This window comes from Gavia stellata, chromosome 5, assembly GCF_030936135.1.
Source record: "Gavia stellata isolate bGavSte3 chromosome 5, bGavSte3.hap2, whole genome shotgun sequence".
Lineage (NCBI taxonomy): Eukaryota > Metazoa > Chordata > Aves > Gaviiformes > Gaviidae > Gavia > Gavia stellata.
The window spans coordinates 9,387,810-9,403,499 of NC_082598.1; the positions used below are offsets into that span (position 1 = coordinate 9,387,810).

General features: G+C 41.7%; 1 protein-coding gene across 1 annotated transcript in view; it reads left to right on the forward strand.

Moving 5' to 3' along the window:
- Positions 1 to 7,552: 7,552 nt before the first annotated feature.
- NSD2 (nuclear receptor binding SET domain protein 2) overlaps positions 7,553 to 15,690 on the forward strand; it is a 100,560-nt gene continuing 92,422 nt past the window's right edge. Inside the window, exon 1 of the mRNA XM_059818190.1 lies at positions 7,553 to 7,580. The gene's annotated coding sequence lies outside the window, so the exon portion shown is untranslated. The remainder of the gene's footprint in view (positions 7,581 to 15,690) is intronic.

Below are 15,690 nucleotides of genomic sequence, written 5' to 3' on the forward strand. Positions count from 1 at the left end.
GTAGCGATCTTTTTTGGAGTATGCGTAAACAGGAGGGACACTAGTGCAATATTTAACGTGTACAGTCCTTCAAAAGAAAAAAGCATTCCAGAATTAGCAATAGATCATAAGCTATTTATATATTTCTATATATTTGTATAGTTATGTAAAATTATGTATTTATAAAACGCATCATTTGATAAATATCTACTGCATATTTAAGAAAAAAACCCAAACTTGTGACTCTCAAGATCAACATCTATACCTGAAAAGAACGCTTGGCTTTACTTCATGACAAAAACATAACCTTCAGGGAATTTTCCATTCAACAACTTTGAAAAGATAGTTCATTTTACTCCAATTAAATAAAGAGTAGCAACCAGAAGGGCTTTCCATTTAGAGAGCTACATTTGAAGATAAATCTGTCAATCTGTAAGTAACATAAAGCCCCTTCTATTACTTCTCCTGTTTGAACAAAGCACTCAAGAAAAAAAATACAAGTTGTAGACTTGGGATAGGTGCTGAGTTAGAGGAAGAGAATTAGTATCAGAGAAACCAGATTTCATTACAATTCCTCTTTTACTATCTCCATGCATCTAGTTTTCCTTTTTCAGCACAAACTTTATTCACAAACTTCCATCATGGTACTGAGCTGGTGCACACAGAACCAATACTTTTCTACCTCATTCAGAATTTTGTTCTTTTTCTTTAAATAAATAAAAACTGAAGTTAGAAGGAAAGCATTGCTCAAACAACCCAAAGACTCATTATACACACAGAAGAACTACTCACTATAGTAGGATTGTACATACTTTTATAAAAGGATATGACAAACTTAAAATAGTAGATAAAATATTTTATATAAGTGAGTTCCATTAGGTGTCCCTCAAACTGAAATGCCAGCATTGTCATCTACAGGACAGAAATGACTGGGGCATTTCTTCACCGAACCTTTGTACTACCACAACAAAATCAGAGTATGCATTTGTCTTCAGTCAATGAACAGAAAATAGGTGCAAGTGGCTCTACAGCTCTGAGTAACACTTCAAGGAAAAAAAAAGTTTATTGAACCCTTATAGGCATTAGCCTCACTCACTCAATTTTCAGCCAGAAGTGCTTTATAAACTTAATTATCACATGCATCCAATGAATTTTAAATTACTTTAATGGTTTTAATCCATTTAATGTTATTCAACTAGAGCTTTGTACAAAAAAATTTACTAAATTATTACTTTTCAAAGACACATGATTATTTCCTAGCTTAAACTAAAGTTTTAAGCCTCTGACCATTCACTAGTCAGATGACTGCTGAAACATACACAGCTACACAAAATGTTTTCTTGATCAGCTAGAAAACTACACACTTGCACAGATATTAACTAGTGAGAATTATGGTTCCTTTAAGAAAATAAAGCACATATTCAAAACCAGATTAAAGCACTTGCATAAATCAATCCATCCTGACTCTAAACCATTTCCCAAAAGCAGAGCTCCAGGCCTACAGACCAAGTTCCACCTACACACATCTACATTCTTCTGCACGCAGAGAAGGAAACAGAACTGGTTCTGAATCTGCAGGGGAAAAAAATTTCACAAGAAATGTGCCTCTTTGAACACACTTTCACTAGCAGGATGTCAGACATAGAACTTCTATCCCAAGCTGTCCTCAGTACTTGTATCATTATATCCCTTGCTTTTGGATCTGGGTCACGTAGGGTGCAGGCAATAGTTTGTTTTATTTAAAGCAGCAACGTTACATTAACAGCAGCTTTTGGTAAAAAAACTTCTCAAAAGAATAAAAAGAATTTCTGTCCCAATATTCTGCTGCTCATATAAGAGACTTAAAACTGTGAGTTTCCATTTTTCCAAGAGAGAGGCCTCATATAATAATCTAGTAAAAAGCAAACAGAGATTTTAAAATGTTTTATGTAATAAAAAACTCTCATAACTAATTATACAGTAAATTATCTAGAACTAACATGACTAAAAAAGAAAGGAATTACTTTGTTTCATATCAGAGGGTTATGACTAGAGACACATCCTTATGTAAAAATGGAAACTTAGGAAATTGAAGAATAGTCACTGTTTCCTGAGCAGTTAGACTGTAAATAAACTAAAGAATACATATTTTAACATTCCAAGGAAAGGCATTAGGAAATTCATATCCACAAGTATGCCTTGTGAGCCAAGTCAGGAACAGAGACTGGATTCTGCCAACATCCAACTCCTTAAATTCCGTAAGAGCACACAGCAGCTGGATTAGTTTTCAGAAGAGGACACCATCTCCTAGGAGAGCCTCACCCAAGGCTGTAACACACAGTAAACTACTTCAGTTTAATAAAGATACAAGTCAAATGGTCTACATTCCTAACTGTCAACTATGTTTTTCAAACTAGCTGTGACTGAGTGTTCACTCTATGGAACTCCACAGAGCAAGTATGCAAGAAGCCCGTGATATCCTGTGATGTCACCTGGAATCACTCAAGAACAAGATTAATATTCTATTGCTTTCACATTATAAGTGAAACAAAAAGGAAGGAAGTGGGCGAAAAAAGGAAGATCTCACATTCTTTCTCCCACACACAACCAAGCAAGTGAAGAGAGTAATACTCAGACTTCCTTTAATCTGTGAATAACACAAGCTGAAGCTCGTATTTTCACGCTTTGTCTAGAAGATTTAAACCTATGTTCTATGATAGTGTACTAACTGCTGGTTTTCTATAGTTTTGAGTTTAGAAAAAAGTTCATATTTACTTACAATTTGTTTGCCAGCCTCAGGGATGTACAGCTAAGACATGCCCGATCTCCCAAGTTACCTAGAAAAATACCAATAATTAGCATTAATTCTGAAATTCAGGAAGACATTTATCCATATAGTGAATTGTACACAAGCGCATGATTTAAAAGGCCAACCTTTACTTAGGAATGGCTACTACCGAAAGCAGAAAAAAGATGCTGCTTAACAGCAACTTCCTTATGGTGCACTGCTTGTAAGCACAGTCACACTTTGGATGATTGTGCATCACCAACAGCCAAGACTAAAAATGTTTTTGCTTTGACAATAACCATGTGAAGTACTGAAGCCTAAATACCTCATCCTATTCCAACACAAGTCAAAGCACGTGCCTTGTTCTTCTTTCTCTCAATCTGTAATCCCAACTTATAGGATAAAAAAGAGGAAACAGGTGGGAAGTAACGCGACTGACATCTCCGTAAGTGTTCAAGCAAACTGTCCAAGCATACAGTCGAAGTCTGTGGATGTGTGAGGTACTGCTTGCTCTTGTTCAATTGCTTGAAGACATGTTTCCAAGTCCCTCAGACAAGCAACTATATTGCAGAGAAACTTCACTGAAAGCAAATGTAATTTTTTAATGGCTCCATGACAACACAGTATTAGATGAGCCAAATGGAGCACTTAACAAGTGTCTAGGATGAAAAGGATGTCCTTTTTTAAGCAGGACAACAAACAAAGTGTGAGTATGAAACTAAACACACTTCACAAGAGAGGTGGAATTACAACACCATTTCAATACATTGCTGTCCATTTTGATTAGCACCATATAAAAATAGCTCTATCCCTGAACCTCACTGCAAAGATACAAATTATCCTGAAGGGCAAGAGAATGATCCAAGAAATATGAAAGGTTACCTTTCCAGCAAACGGCATGCTCCCCAAAATTATTTTATTTGAAACATTAACTCAGAATCAGTCTTAATAATAACTAATTAAGTCCACAAGGAGGACTGACACCTATACAGGCATCCTCTATCCAGGTACAGAGACAAGCAGCATCCATTCTGGCAATAAACTGAGACCACCATGAAATGATAAATCATCCAACTCAGTTCACACGCTTCAGTAAAGGGCCATGCTTCAAAGCCTTCCAACCATCCAACACCATGAAAGCACCATCAGCTACATAAAATGCTACATAGTGGCTGTACGCAATCTACAATCACTGAAAATCATCCCCGAGCTCGCTGGAAAAGAATCAATCTCCCTAAAAAAACACTTTAAAAAATCTTGTATCGATACCTAGCTCCAACAACTAAATAGCTAGCTAATACCAAGTGCAAAAAGACTGCTGGACAGAACAAAGGAAGAGCACAAGAGCAAGACTGCAAATGCTTTTACTCTTTTTGGACAATCTTTTCAGAATCCACTACATAACCAAAACAAAAATTAAAGGCTGGAGTAGTCATGCTGCAGTTTGTTTCACCCATCTGGAATTTTATTTCTGGTCAATCCTAGGAGGCAGCAGGATATAAAGGTCGTTTTAGAGGCCAGTGATCGACTTTTCCATCATCGAAGTTAAGACATAGCCTAAGCTAAGATGTAGCCTATGACAGAACATGAGGTAGACAGTTGTATCTGAGAACATGCAGCACCCAAAGCTGATCTCCAAAAGCCTTGTCCAAAATACCCTAATTATTAGAAGAAAAGAGACACCTCCAAAATCAGGTGGGGGAATCAGAAGGTATGGAAAGGGGGAGGAGGGGGAAAAAAAAAGATTAACTTATCAAAGAAAACTCTCAATAATCAAGGGATGTCCCATGCTAAGTGGGCTTTGATGCCACTACAGCAAACTATGGCATTATGAAGTCAAAGGAAAAGGATTTACCCATCTCAAACGATATCAAATTCTTAACAAGAACTCACTGCCACTGCAAGTAGAGCCATGGGAAAAACAGCCTCTTTCTGGTTCAAAAATCAAAGCCTTGAGAATCTGTGAAGGCATTCTGATACTCTCCAATATTTACAGAAAGATCAGTAGCTGAATTTCTTGACCCCAAGAGTCAAACAATCTCAGAAGAATGTCCCTGACTTTAAGGAACAGCTGAGCAAAGCAGAGAAGTACTCTTGAGGGATAAGTTGCAGCACGGTTATCTGTTTCTCTCACCTGAGTGACAGGAAGCCCACAAAGCCTATGTGCCAAAAATGAGAGTCCTACTAGTAGAGGACATTACCCGCTATGGACAGGTGCCCCTAGGACAAAGAGGGATGATCGGAAGACCAAAACTGGCTTGGAGTTTCTTAGATAAAACTCCGTAACAGCAGGACACTTTCACTTCACTTATCTTTATTTTCTTTTCCAACCAGACTCATTAATGCTAAGGAAAGGGCCAAAGAACAAAATTCCAAGGTTACCATAAGAAAAACATGCTGACTCAAACACTTCTTGTCATACAGTCATTGAGTGTGAATGGGCACACAGAAACACCATTTCACCAAAAGATTCTGCAAATAACTGTTAATTTCAATTTTGTCAGTTCTGACAAGAGCTCTTTGTGTTTTGCAGTGTCTGTTCTAACCATGTACCCAAGAGCAAGCCAGCCCTGAAATAAGGTATATACTTTCTTCAGAAAGGAGCAAAGCCCATACTCCTTGCTTCTAGGACAATCAGATATCCAGAAGAGTCTAAACAAGGTGAATGTATCTTACCATACTCAACACTGTTCATTTACCAAACCTGCGCTAGGATTACTTGGTTTGGAAGTAAGAAAGGCGGTAGTACCAAGAAAGCTGTATGTTAACATATTCCTTATGGAAAAGAAGTCATGCGAAACTTTATTTTTAAATTTAATGAAACTTAAAAGCAAAGTTTTAAATGTAGAATAGTGGTGTACTGTTACTATGTTTAGAGTTTTTAAAAAGAAAAGGCTAACATGAAGTAAGTCCCTACAGAAGTATAAGCTTGTAGTACTTAACAGCTTGATCTTTACAGGAAGAACATTTAGGATTCTTAGAAGCACTTAGCTTTAAAATAATCTTGACTACTTACATGTAAAGCAAAGAAGATGAGCTAAGTAAAGCAAAACACTATACAAAAGGTTACACCATAGAATAATGTGTTAATAATAGATTAACACTCCAATTACAAGCATCGATTATATCATAAGCATAGTGCATCACAGCACACAAATTATTTGATTCTATCACAGTATTTCAGCAAATGAGAATTTTCATGTGGGGTGAGATTAATAACACACAAGAATGTAGCTATCATTAGCATTTCTTCTTATGCTATGCCACAAGAAGAATCAAAGCTCCCATCTAATTTGAAGGTACATAGATGTGTTTCTTTCCTGTTTTAAATAAACTGGATGGCTAAGATACCCCAGCTTTTTGCTCAGGTCACTGTATAAACTCAACCTAAATTAATGGCTTTACAACAGCAGCTAAAAAAACATCAACTAGAAGAAACTACCACACTTGAGTGATTACTGGTAACCAGGAAGACAGCTTGTTTATCAAAATGAACAAGCATCCATATGGTTGATCAGGTCTGCCAGAATCTGAGTGTGCAGATACCCTGTTCTCACTGACAGCACTTCAGTCACAAGTCAGGGCTCAGTGTCAGTGACAAACCGCGCTGCCTGTTAAGCTTTCACCCGTTCCTAACTAAACCCCTGCTATTCCAACTCATGGACGTAAAAAGCAGCCACAGGCCTCATGTACGTCAGAAGTTATCAGCTGTTTCATGTCATTAAACTCCACCGCCCAAAGATATTTAAACTGCCAAATTATCTTGATTATTAATGGAAACAGGATCACACACTGCATTTCCTTTTTATTTTCCTAAGCTTTCAAAGCCAGTTGGAAAAAGGCAAATTCAGAATTACTTCCTAATATTGACTAAGAAAATAACCTCATGTACTTTCTTAAAGGGTACCGAGAAGCGTATAACTAGTGACAACACGACTTCACAGCCGAGCTATACTGAGAACAAGGCTGCAAGGAGTGAAACGTACTCCTGTACCTTAATAAAAACCACATGGCTTTTTCCTCCTCAGCCAGCTGGCATCTAAGGGATGCACGTGTCCGAACGGCCATTAGGGGAAAGCATCCCCTCAAACCACCCTCTCAGGGATGCAGATGCGGGGGACGAGCTGCCCATCCCCGGCCACAGCAGCCAGGAGCGAGGGCCCCGCGGCGGTGCCGACAGCAGCTCCCCGCCAGGCGGAGCAGCGGGAGGCGGCCGAGGGCGGCAGGGCAGAAGCGCCCTGCCCAGCCCCGGCTCGCTGACGCCGGCTCCGCAGGACGGAACGCCGGGCACTCAGCCGGGGCGCCGTTGCGGCCCTTCCCTCCCGCAACGACCTCTCCGCCCACACCGGGAGCCCCCAGACGTCGTCGTCGCCGCCTCCGCCCGCCCTCCCTTCCCCCTCCCCCCCCAGGCCTTCGGCGCCGCCAGCAGCACAGGCCTCGCGGCCCGGGCCGCAGCGCGACCGCACCGCAAGGCCGGGCCGGGCCGGGCCGCGGGGCGGCTGCGCTTCCCTTCCCGCCGCCGGAGCCGCCTGACGGGCCGCGGGGAGCCTCACCCGGCTGGGGCTGGCGGCGCAGCGCTCGGGGCAGGCGGCAGGCCCGCCGGCCGCAGGTCTGTAGCAGCATGGACGCCATCTTGGCGCTCGCGCGCGGCTGGGCGGTGGCGGCGGGCTAGCGGCGGCGGCGGGCTGCCGGCCTGCTCATGTCCCGCCGCCCGGGCCCCGCGCTGCGATCCCCACACGCCCAGGAGCGCCGAGCCGCGACGGCCGGCCACATTTGCATAGCGCCGCCCCGCGGAGCTGGGCACGCCGGGAAGTGTAGTCCTCGGGGGCGCACGGTAAGCAGCCTGCGGGCGTGGGACGCGCAGCATGCCGGGACCTGTAGTCCTAGATGGTGTAACACGACGTTAGTCGAGGCGCTCAGGGGCGGGGCGGCAAAGGCGCAGTGCATGCTGGGAGATGTAGTCCTCCCGGGGGCACGCCGACCGTGTAAGCGTTTTTCTCCGGCAGCCGGTGGAGGGGAGTAGTGGGTGGGCAGGTTCCCCGGGACCTGCTGTCGCCACCGGGGTCGGGGCTGGCTGCAGAAGGCCGCGTGAGCCGCCGCGGAGGCAGCGCGGGACTTGTTTACCCGGGGGGGGACCGTGGAAACGGCGTGCGGCGGGCCCGTGGCTCGCAGCCCGCTAACCCCCCGCCGTGCCGGGAAGGTCACGCAGGCCGTGTGCGCTGAGGGACCGCTGCCGAAGGGGAGGGCGCTGGTACCTCACGAAGCCGTCCTGAGTGGTTAAGGCCGGTGTGGCCAACGAGCACATAACCGTAGCCCTAAGTACAGTACACCAATACCAGGCCGTGTGTGCAATGACGTTCCCTCACGTTTAGGGCCAAAATCTGGCATTTACGCTGGCATTAAGTACTACTCAGCAGCAGTTGTTTCATTGCATCCGTGAAACTGCATCGTTCTGTGCATCTCGGGACGTGACAGAAAAAATACCTCTCTTGTGGAGCTAAGATATTTTTGATATAAAATAGTACATAAATTAGTCAATTGGCAGATGTGCTTCACTAGTGCTCGATAATAGTTTGGCTACAGGTAGCATATTATTCTTCAAATACGCCTACTCCTGACCAACGTTAGGATCTTTTATCAAATACTTCAGTACTCAGTTAATACAGTATTACATAGTAGCATTATTTTTGCTCAGTTTTTAACTGCATAGACAGATGCAGGGAATAACCAGAATCAACCTGCAGAAATTATAATTTAATCAGAGAACAGTGAAATTTTAAAAACTATATATGTGAGGTTTGGGTGTTAATGCCTGCCTTGTTCTAAAAAATGGGGGGAAAGCTGCTGGAACTGTTTTTCAACAAGATGGCTGACACCCCCTGTCAACAAGATGGCTGCCTCAAGGACAGGGCTCAAAAGTGACAAGGGCACTGTGGTTTCAGACCTCCAATATTTCACAGGTTATTTATAATGCCAGGCATTTGTTCACCTATACACCCACCTAAGCCCCAAAGAAAACAGGTGCTATTTAACTTTGTATGTAAAGGGTAGCAGAAGCCTCAGGTTTGACCCAAAACATGACTGACACAGCGTCTCATAGCGGGAAAAAGCAAATGTGGCTGCAGTCATCCTTTCATGCTTGAGACCTGGCAAATGCAGGAAATTAATTAGTAACATTTTCAAGTTCTTTTATGTATTTAAAGAAAATCCTCAGGGTTTCTCCTAAGTATGAAAAATTTAGATTAATTTTAATTACTTATATAATTAATTCAAAAGAATATGTGAAGATGGACTATTCAATTGACCAGATCTTAAAAAAAATAATCAAGACACCCTTTTCTCACATCCTTTGACTGTGCTGGCTACAGAAACTCTAGTGTTGTTTAAATTTAGTTACTATTAAAAAATTAATTGGTATTATTATTTATGTACTTATTATTAGAGCTACTTTTAAAGTGTTAGGTTCCCAAATGTATTGCAAGATTTTTAGGCAGCTATGTTTGCTTTACGAGTATTTAAATATATAGTACATTTAAATGGTTAAAATGGTTTAAAATGTGCAACTTAACAATAGTGTTTTATGTTAAGATGGCAATCTTAAATTAAAAAAACAACAACAAAAAACATCTTCCCAATCTACACGTTTCTCTCACTAGCGTGGGTTTGTAGCCTTCTCTTGTTATTCTTTTTTCTTTCTGCTTGGTTGATAACAAAAACCAAATGAAATGGGGCAACTAATGGCAGTTCCTCTAACAAAGCTGCTTAATTATGTAGAAACATTATATGAAGCCTATACAAGAAGAATAATATGCTCTGAAGTCATTAAACTATTGACAAGAGGTTTCAGACAGCAAACAGATGATTACAGAGGTCTCAATACATTTATGCAGACAAGTAACCAGACTTTCAATAGTTTCATTAAATTCATTAGTATTCAGGGTGGCAGACAATGTAGATGCATGAGCCTTTTCAGAGCTGAATCATTATGTTTTTGTACAGTCTTTTGTTCCAGATTTGTTTATACCTGGAAGTTACATGGTTTTCTACCATATATGAAAAGGAATGATAATACACTCTGTGAAAATTTCCTAAATGGGTACAGTTTCAAAATACTAATTGATTTTGTGCATTTACCAAGCATTGTGAAATAACGCTTAAGAAAAGATGAAGTATTAATAATTTTCAAGTAGTTGTACAGATTGCTACCACATGAAAAAGCCTAGTGACTGTACGTGATACATTGGCCTTCCGCGCAGGTTAGTTTTTGTTTTAAAGAAAACCATCTTCCACTCCTTCCAGACCAACAGCCTATGAGTTCACAAAGAAAACACTCATTACCAGAGTAAAACAGAACACACATAGCTACTAGGGTTTTATTTTTAAAAAACTTAAGCTGCTACAGCCATTTTAGACCGGGTTCTTAAAGCAACCATGTTGTTTGCAAAAGTTGTCAGCCATCTTGTTGAAAATGATGTGTTTTCTAGCAGGAATAGGGTGAGAGACTAAAAGGAAGAAATACAAACCCTTTTTTCTAGATGGATTTAACAAGGATCTGAGAATGATTACAATAAATGTAATATTTAAATAAAATTAAGATTATTATTTAGTATTAAACATCCATTTTTTTCCCCTGAGTGTTAAATAGAAGCAAAAGCAAGGTGAGAGTTGTCTAAACAACTACAAAACAAACTCCAAATAACAGGAAATTGTGATGCCTGTTATAGGCTGTGGGAATATCAAAACATGTATTTTACTGATATATAAGCACAGAATGTTTTACTTGTCTAAAAGAGGTATGTGCGTAAGACCTATAAAAGCACAGAATATGCCTACCTCTGTGCAGTACTTGCATAGACATGAAGAAGGAGCAGATGAACCTTTAGTTCTCGTCGAGGAAGTCTAGAGATCTGTCTAGAAACTGGGGGGCAAATGTCAATATGAACATGGAGCAAAACTGTAAGGTATCTAGCTTTACATGCAGGATTCTCTCTCAGAAAACAGTCCAACAGATTTCCCATAGTAAATAGTTATATGAAATTCTCATCTGCTATTGTCCCTTACTCCTTCCCTCTTCAGCATCTAACGAGCTCTGGTGGGTGGTAGGCAGATGCATATGGGGAGCAGGATTCCTTTGTGGCCTGCCAAAAGTACCTGCACAGTTGGAGGTGGCACCCCTCCATGCTCACCACAGTTGCCACCCCTTCCCTGAGGATACATCCCAGGAAGCACTTCCTAGATCCTGTTGATTTTTTGGAGGATGGATAACAGGACCCCCACTCCCAACTTCAGACGCATGGTCAGTTGCCCTATAGCTTGTGAAAGTGGCTGTGTAGCAATACCAAATCTTTGACACTCCTGCCAGAACCACTGCGTTCATTACACAGGCACGGCCTCGGTTCCCCGTTACACCCCGATGACGAGCGGAGCTGGCAGCAAGGGACAGAGAAGATAAGATTCAGTGGGTGGAGGGGAAGGAGGTGCAATGCTTGACGCTCCGGGCTGTAAGCGGGAGGAGGTGGGAGCATAATTAGCATTTGATGAGACACGGGAGACAGGTTTGCCATTTCTCTGCTGCAACATCATGTTTGTGTACACAGTGTGATTCTATAAGCTACGTTGTGGTGCAGGTCCATATACAGTATTTAAAAGTAGGATTACACTTCTAGTCTATAGAATCTGTTTCCATGGCAATCCCCAGGTTGTCTCCTTAAATAGGTTTAACAATATGGGATTAACCTCATCTTTATTCACCACTATTCAGTGTAAAAAAACGATGACATTACTGTGTAGCAAGTTGCATTAAGTTTCCACCTGAGGGAGAAAACCAACAGATTATTAGTAGTTCTTTAAAAAATACTTCCATTCATCATCACAGATTTTTAGGAGAGGATCCCGGGATACTGAAGCCTGTTGCTCTGTAAATGTTAGAACCCAAAGGTAAAAGTTCAAGTGGTCGCTGGATTACAGACTGGCTCTGTATGTACGTCCAGGTCACAAGTTCACTCCTGTCTGTAATGTGCCAAAAACAAGCGGCGGTGGCTACACATTAGCAACAGCACAGAAACAATCTGCCTTGGGTGCCTCTTCAAACAATGCAGTGAAAAGCTACTCGGAGATTTCCATGACAGTAATAACGTGCTGTAAACAGTCATTCCAGATCTGAGGATAATTACCTGCTCAAATTCTAGTCAAAAAGTGGTATTTTAAAAGACTGCATAGGCTTGACCCGAATTAGTAATACAAAATAATGTATTAGGTTGTCATTAATTAAATTTGACATGCAGGCAGATGAGGAGAACACAGCTGGGAGAGTACAAACAGATCATTTTGGAAATCTTTTCAAATTGAGGAAAAAGTAGCATTTGCAGCTCATAGTGAAAGCCACACAGATTCTAGTTCTAACCAGCAGATGGAGCTTATGTGAAACAAACAAGTGGAAAAGATGCATAATCATCGCACAAAGCAGTGTTTTGGGGCGCTGCTGTCTACAGGACTGGAGGAGGACATGGGGAAAAAGCTAGAAGGTTCTGGCCAAGGCAGGATCAAGCAGAGGAGGGAGGGCAGGCAGTGTTCAGGCTAAACGCGTAGCAAAAAGGGAAGAACGTAGCTGTAACGAGTAAACTGATTTAGACCTTGAGAAATATGGAGGAAAAAAGGACAAAAGGAGTCTCTAGTGTTAAAGATGCACCTGTTAGTTCCAGCTGATATGAGATGGCCTGAGATTTTGCTACAAAATTACCAATCTTGTATTTAATATAACCTGTTACACCTCCAAATGCATCAATTTGATTTTATGAATGACAGACTTTAAAAATATGTATCTGGAGTTATTCTTTGCCTCCAGTTTTTTTGAGTCTGTAAGGTTTTTAAGTTCCTGTCTGCAATTAGAAACACGGAAAGCCGATAGTCTTATGCCATCATCTGCCTCTCAGAGTTAGGTCTTTATAAAGCACCAAATGTTATGTTACTGTCAATAAAAGCTCAAAATCTGCCACCTCCACCTTTATAAACCCATCAAGAAGCAAGACAAGAAAAGCATGCGTCCAGGGAAGCCCTCCCCCACCCCATCCTGGATTTTGTAGGCCTGATCCTGCACTCCTTATATATCTCCAAATTCCTGGTGAAGTCAGCCAGTATTATAGGAGTGCTGGAAAAATAGGAGGTCCCTGCAAACCAGAGATACCTTTCAGTTTGTGTCCATTAAAGAAACACCAGAAGGTCAGCACACCATTTTAGAAGAATTTTTACCTTTGTATTCTGAAAAGGAGAAAAATGGGCTGCTTCCAAGGCCCATTTTAGTGGTAATAACATAACTTTCTTTAGCAACTTGGCAAGGCTGTGGCCCCAGGCATATTTGGGCTTCATCTGGCTCTAAGGAGGGAAGCAGAACTAAGCATTTCCCAAATAAGATAGATATTGAAGATATTGAAGATGGATAGGTTGATTTGCTGAAGGCTGATGCTTAAAATTCCTATGCAGAATGTAGCCCTTTTGGGCCTCAGCTGTTGTTACCTCTTTCTTGCTGTTTTTGCTGATTATCTTATCAGTCCTGACCCATATATTCCCCTAACAATCAGCCTGAATGACCCTACCAGAATATGTCTTTCCAACCTTTGAATGGCTCTCTCTTGTTTACCTTTCAGATTTAAACTTTCTACCTTACATAATCCAGACCAAGCCTGTAACACAGATCTCACACTTTTTTATCCTGTTCTCCTTGACCTGACTAACGCTCCCATCTTCCGTGCTGCCGTGCAATGACCTCCCCATTCCAGCATGCAAGCCCACAGCCCCTCCTTTATTCAAGTCAAAGAGCTGCTTTTCTCAAGAGGCCTCCCCACAGAGATAATGAAAAGCAGATTAAGAGATTTAAAAAAGGAGTTGGTTCCTTTGGAATGGTCAGTGTGCTTTCCCTTTCTACAACCGTCCTCTATACTGTAAATTTTCTAAATCAGTGTTTGTCTGCATGTCTGTGCCTTGACCTCAGCAGGACCTAAGCTGTTGGGCCCCAATCCTACACATGCATATGCATGCCATGTCCCTGTGCTATCACTAACATTCACAGACACAGAATGGGAAAGGAACAAGCTCAGTTATGTATTTGTAAAATCAAATCCTGGTGCTTGCCAGATAATATTATAAAAGTGTTGGAAAGGGCTAAAAAGTAACATTTTTATCTTTGTTCTTGTGACACAGAAAGAATGGCAACCTCCAAGGCAAGTGAAGCGGCAGCTCTGTTGACAACACTTGGTTTGGACTGATTTGTAGGTATATGAGAATCTTGCGGGGAAATACCTGGTAAAATGTGATGTCCAGCTATAGAAAAATAACAAAGAGCCATCAGCACAAGTACATCCCAGTGGTGCTTTGCCAGTATCCTGCCTTTTTCTTATGCGGCTGAATTTCAGGCATCAGAAACAGAAGACGCTTTGTCTGGGCTTTCCCATGTAATCAGCAACCTCTCTCCTGCCTGTCTTAGGCCTCTATTCACTTTATTACTATTATAGTATTCCCTAGAGACAGACTGAGGAGGCATTCACGCCCGAACGTCCTGTTACCTTAAAGCAATTAGTTATTTTCTCAGTAACGCATTACGTGCTTTAATCCTGGTTATGGGATTGTATGAAGTGTGGCTAGTAAGTTATATGCGTATATAAGAAAATACCAAGTTGACATAAAAGAGCTTTATTGTTGGATTTGATAGTATCCAGGGGAAGTAAAGTCCCCCAAACCAGGTGCTCTCCTCTGAAAACAACTTCAGGAGGGAACTTTATGTATGAACTGAAGCCTTAGCTGGGGGTTGCAAATATCTAGCAGTTCATCAGCTGGGTAGAGCAAGAGGATCTCATTGGGACTAATCTGAGCAACAGGTAAAAGTAAGCCATCCAGACTGCTCATCAGTCAGGGTGACAAGCTGCACACACATTCCAATATGACATATATCAATCATTTTCTTTTTTAATCACCAATCCAACAGCTGAGAGAGGAAATACACCCAACAGATATCAACAAAAAGACTCCATTCCCCTTTGGCTCAGCCAGCAGCGCTTTCCTGTTGTGCCAAGGGAAGAACCTCCTCCCCTTTCCGAGGCCTCTCCGCCCAAGGAACAGACATCTAACTCTCCCTGAGCGGGAAGCCTCTTCCAGCATGCCAGCTGGGAATTAGGGCCCTGGGCTCAATCCCAGCACCTGTGCCTAGTTTTCTTACAGAGCACAGCCAGCTGCTCCTCCGGGTCTGCAAATGTCCTGTACACCCTATTTCTTTTTATTTCTGTGTATTGCTTTGGATAATCAATGCAAATGTGTTGTTTTTATTTGGATTTTTGCAAATATACTATTTTACATTTACCGTAACCAGGTTTGTGTTAAGAATCATGTCAGGGTACTGACAAACAGAGCCATGCCATGTTTTCGGTAATCCTTAAACCAGGATTGTTGAACCAGTAGTGCCCCGCACCCCTGTACTATTTTTGAGGGAATTTGAAGGTGAGCAGGATATAACTGCAGGCCACTTTCAGAACTACTCACATGGAGTTTGGGAGGAAGAAGTGTTTTTGATGGCTGGTGTTTGTCAGTGAACTTTTCTGGCATCAAGCATGGTAGCAGAGACTATAGTTGACCCTGAGCATTCACAGGCATTAGATAATTGCTTTGGCTCTGACTTAGTTCACAGCACGTTAGACTAGTCATTTCTATCTGTGACACCAAACTATCAACTGCAGACTTCCTGTGTGGAAATAATTATGCATCTTTTCCAAGTTTGCATTATGTACTTATTTATCCAACAGTTCTTATGCAGAGAGGCAAGGTTAGAGTTAAGAGAAGACTGTTGTCACTACTAATAGCTTGACTCTGAAAAGCCCTCATATAATTCAAAAATCCTAGTATAAACAGGAGCCAGGCTGGGGCTTGCATTCATACTGCAACAGGAAGGGGATACATAG